General features: G+C 42.3%; 1 long non-coding RNA gene across 1 annotated transcript in view; it reads right to left on the bottom strand.

Annotated features, from left to right (window-relative positions):
• LOC117949945 overlaps positions 1–5,454 on the bottom strand; it is a 15,102-nt gene that overhangs the window by 3,598 nt on the left and 6,050 nt on the right. The window lies entirely within an intron of this gene.

Here is a 5,454-nt window from a genome sequence, read left to right as displayed (position 1 = left end):
CACCTCTCTCCCCTCCTCTCCTCTGTCCTCTTTTCCTCTCCTCACCTCTCCCCTCTCCTCTTTTCCCCTCCTCTCCCCTCCCCTCCTCTCTGCTGGGTCGCTGTGCTTGTTGCGGCTGATAATCCGTGTCACGGCGGCTGATTGGGGATTAGGACTAGCAGTTTATTCACGGCAGGGAGAATGATACAGCGCTTAGTGGCACCGGCTCCCGCGGCAGCCGCTCTCTGCTGAATTAGCAACATGTTTGAATGAGATAAAAGAGACAGCTTACCCCACCGCACTCCTCCACCGCACTCCTCCACCGCACTCCTCCACCGCACACCTCCACCTAATCCCTATACAGCTGTGAAATGAGCCGAGCCGGTCGCACCACACCTACAGCCACACTGGCTGTCTCTCGTCCTCCCTCTCTCTCTCTCTCTTACTCTCGCCCACACACACACACACACACACTTATGCCCACACTGTTTACTGTACCTGCCTACACACACACACACACACACACACACAGCAAACTCTTATTCCAAACTAGATAGCCCCCGGAGAGCGAACACCTCCACCAAGACTACACAGTCCACTGAATGTAAAATATTAATAATAGAAAATGTTAAAAATAATGTTTTCTGTAACTCTGAACTGCATCAAAATACAAACAATGATAATAATGACGCTAATGATAACAGACAGTGGCTCAGGTTTGACAATGGCTAGTTAATTAGGGTTCTGCTTGAGGATGAACTGGGTGGTGCTGTAGCCATACCCCGAAAGGGGAAATACCATCGCATTTGACACCATCAGGTACTTAACTTATTTTCTACTATAGACATCCAACCTTTATATGACAACTTTTTAAACGCCGTCACCCACGTCATCTCACAAGCCCACTACTTGTTTTGCCGGCACCGCTTCATTCTTCCATCCTCTTAAAATAATCTGTCTGGCTATCATTGAACTAGTCTGGACCCAGATCCCTATGTGCTCACCCAGCCTGTTAATCTCCCAGAACAAATAATCCTAGACTGGATGGAACCAGGGTCAATGTTGACTCACTTTTGTTACGTAACTTACATACTTATGTATGTAAATCATGTAACAAACGGATCTTGTTTAACCCTAACTACAATCTTTTCCTGAACTCAACTAAGTAGTTTTAGGATATTACACGAAAAATTGTGCATAAATTCTTAAGATATTGCACAAACTGTTGTATAGTATTCGTTTAGCAGGTAAACTTAGCTTGACAACTACAGTATCTCCCGAGTTAGTCCTGCAAATACTCACTGTGTCGCTCAGCTTCTAGCACTGCCTGTCACGTGAGGACGTTCAACGTTATCTTGTGCAATTTCCTGGTGTGTATCTACACTTCTCAGTCAAAATCTAACTGCAACATAAATGGATGTTTTTGGCACTATTGGTCCCGATCTACACCAAACGCTTTAGTTCCTAGCATGGCTTTGCTTAGACCTTCGTCCACAGCGCTGAGTGGGAGGGGCTGACTAGTCCACACAACTTTCCGGTATGGGAGAGAAACGTGCTCTGGTTTATTGGCATGTCTTTAAACCAATCACAATCGTCATGGGCGGTGCTAACCGCCAGATGGAGCAACAGTGTCTTTGCAAAATAGCCTCGGGACGGAGACTCGGGTGGAACATGTGTATGTTCAAAAGTAGTTTTAGTCGTGCAACAGAAAACTCAGATTGGACAGATAGTCTAGCTAGCTGTCTGGATTTGCCCTGCAGAGATCTGAGGACCAGGTAACCATAGTCCTCAGATTGGACAGATAGTCTAGCTAGCTGTCTGGATTTACCCTGCAGAGACCTGAGGACCAGGTAACCATAGTCCTCATGAATCCACCAGAGTTTAAAATTCCAACACAAAGAAAGTGGAAGGTAACGGACATCTGGCCGAAAGAAAGGCAGCGACGGACAGAAGTGGAAGGTCGTGGATAAAGACTAAATTCCTAATTCTCTACACAGCTTTCCAAAACATCTATACTATATAACCGGCCAAGTGACAGACAAATAACAAGAACAATTGAACCAAAAGCATCTTAAAATTAAAAGACATAAAAAAAATAATAAAGGTTGCACAAATAATCCCAGGCATTTTAATGCACTCCCGTCAGTAGATACAATCATTCTTTTGTTGTCATTCAGACCCAGATATACAGAAACTGTAATGAATCCCCAGTTCTGTTAGTTATAATGGGAAGTAAAGTCACAGGTGCACATAGTGGGATCCTGTTTTCATCGTCCAGTTGTATTTATTTTAACCGACTACCTAAGCAGAAATCTCCGGACAGCTGAAAGGTGAGTTGATTTGTTGTTTGTTATTCCCTACATGTCATTAAGCTGTGAAAATAGTTGCCTCCTTCTCAGCACACGACAGTTTTTAGACCCCTCGGAGACAAAGTGTGGTCCATTTTCTTAATGGTTTCGGCCAGACGGGGGGGGGCGGGGAGGATTGGCCATCTCCACCAATAAGCCCGGCCGTATATCTCACTTCATTTGGCCAGTGATGTGTCAGCAAAATAAGGCAGGGGAAATAATAATAATGTGCGGCTATCTACATATGGAGAAGTAATGAAGGAGAGAGTGGTGGAGTGCAGGAAGGAGAAGTGAGGGGGAGAATGAGCGCGGGAATGCAGAATTACAGCTGATATTAGAACGGGAGGATTTGCAGTCGACTCTCTTATTCTGAGAGGGGAACGAAGGTGAATTACCGAAAAAAAGCAAAGCAAGCGTTTCATTCTCTTCACTGTCTTATCAGGAGACAGAAAACTCCAGACATCCTGCACCCGTGCTTAATTTGCACCATCTTTTTGTCTCTATATCGCTCTCTTGTAAATTCCAGAAAATTCATCCAACAGGTCACAGGTTTTAGTCCTACCCTGACTAACATGTGTAGAGTTGCTGTACATTTCATTATATATATATAAATATAACATGAAAAAGTGTCTGACACTACTTTTGACACCGGAACTGACGACGGTGCGCTTGTCTTTTATTCAAGACTGAATCATTGGTGATGCAGAGGTTCATTGTGACAAAGATGATCCCTGGTTGCATCACTCTCTGATCAGAAAGTGTGAGATGATGTTCTGACCTGACGGGAGACCTCGATGGGAGGGACCTCGACACAAGTCTTACAGGGGACCGTGCTCCGGGCCGCTGTTAATGAGAGCCTTGTTACACACTGGAATAAAACACACCCCTTAAACCCTAAGAGAAATATATATATATATATATATATATATATATATATATATATATATATATATATATATATATATATATATATATATATATATTCTCAGAGATGGCAAAAAAGCAGCTGCGATGTAACTACATTTACTCAACTGATTTATTATCATTAATTCTATTTTATCTATTTCTTATACTCAATCTGTTAATATTGTGTGTTTTTGTCCACTGAACATGCATTTGTGTTATTCTGATGTATGTAAAAAAAAAAAAAAAAAATTGAGTTGCTGTAGCACATGAATCTCCCCCGTGCTGGATTAACAAAGTCTATCTTATCTAATCTTATTTTAACTACTTTTGCTTTGGCAAAATTTTCAATGCAGGACTTTGACTTGTAACAGAGTATTTTTTACAGTGTGGTTATTCCTTTTACACTAAGTAAAGGATCTAACTTCTTCTTTCACCACTGCAGAGTTTTTTTTAGATGGACATATTAAGGGTGGAGACAGTTAAAAAGGGTTGCTTACACCTGGTAGGCAATCTACAAAACATTACTCCATCACACAGGGAAGAGGGAAACCTGCTGGATTTGTATTGCCGTGTTTTAATTTAAGCAGTTTTTCACATCCTGACATAAAAATATGAAAAACTTTCTACCATACTACATTTTTGAGTCATGCAGTTTGTGTTAGTTTTTGTTCCTGATCTCTGGTCCTCGAGCCTCAGAGGCCAAGTCAGTGTCGCCTCCGCATGCCGCCGCCGCCTCCGAGTCATCTTTGGTTACCAGCGGATAAGCACTTTCCCCCTGATTGGTTTAGCCAGCGTCTCTTAATATCATATTGATGATAATTTCCCTGTAATGCGCCATTTGCACTAGTTGTGATGCAGGGAGTGAGTAATGGCATGTGACTGCAGCCGCTCCCCGGCCGCTCCTCAACACTTAATCTCCTGATTGTCCCAGAGAGACGAAACGTGACAAGATCATCATAAACAACCTGCTTCCCCCCCGAACACGGACACACACACACACACACACACACACAGAGCCCCTTCCGCCACTCACTCCTCCACTACTGAGCTCTCTACTACCCTACATCTCTCTCTTCCAAATATTCTTGCAGTTTTTGACCCAATCTATTTTTTTTGGGCTTTCTTTCTTTCTTTCTTTATTTTTACCCTCATGTTGTCCTTGGGGTCAAATTTGACCCGTTAATCTTTTTTTTTATCACAAAACTTGGGGCTTCAAAATAAGCGCTGATAATGTCAACATAAGAAATATCAAATAACAAAAAACATTTAAAAAAAAAAAGCACCCACAAAATTGAAAAAGTGACAAATGTCAGAAAAAGCGACAGTGTTTCATGGTTGACGGGAGACAACACAAGGGTTAAAAGCCCCGTGTAATTCCCCCTCTGCCCCCCCGGCCCTCTCTCTGTCATATAATACCAGTTTATAGAGTATAATGAACAGTATTGGGGATCCTGTTTATATCATTCAGTTCTGCTTTGTCCATTATTTTTTACTCTCTCTTTCTCTCTCTCCCTCTCTCTTTATCACTAATTTTACCTAGCTGCCCTCTCTAGAAACAGCTGTGCTTAAATTCAATTTTCATTTTTACTTTTTTTTGGCCTTTGCAAGAATAGCTGAAACAGGAACGGAGGGAGAGAGGAGGGGTATGGACATGCCGCAAGGGGCCACGGGTCCCTGGAATTGGTTTTTAGATGTGACCAGCAGCTCTATATTAGTCGCTAAGTGTTTATGAGGTTGTAAGAATGCATGAATGGCTGAATGCATGCACATATGTCGTCATAGATATTGCAAATTCATGGTTGTTTTCTTTTTATATTTATTTTGAATACACGTGATCCCAAAGGGACTTGAAGACAGTCAGAACATCCAAAATTAAACCTGGTTGAAATAACAGTGGACCCGAACAAAGCTAAATGGACCCAAAAGGGGCCTCGATTATACTTCTGCAAATACAGACGTCTGAACATCTTGATGTTGATACTTTAGTCTACATCCTTGATGTTCCACTTCCGGGATTGCCTTAGGAAATTTTGCCGGATGAGTGTATTTTCCATTTCCTTCTGCCTCCCAATTTTAAATTCAGTGGATTTCTGAAGTCTATGGTAACTATTCCTCAGATCGGTGTAGGGTAAATCCAGACAGTTAGCTAGACTCTCTGTCCAATCTGAGGACTATGGTTACCTGGTCCTCAGGTCTCTGCAGGGTAAATCCAGACAGCTAG

This window comes from Etheostoma cragini, chromosome 9 (assembly GCF_013103735.1).
Source record: "Etheostoma cragini isolate CJK2018 chromosome 9, CSU_Ecrag_1.0, whole genome shotgun sequence".
In the NCBI taxonomy this organism is placed as follows: domain Eukaryota; kingdom Metazoa; phylum Chordata; class Actinopteri; order Perciformes; family Percidae; genus Etheostoma; species Etheostoma cragini.
This window is presented reverse-complemented; position numbering and strand designations above follow the sequence as displayed.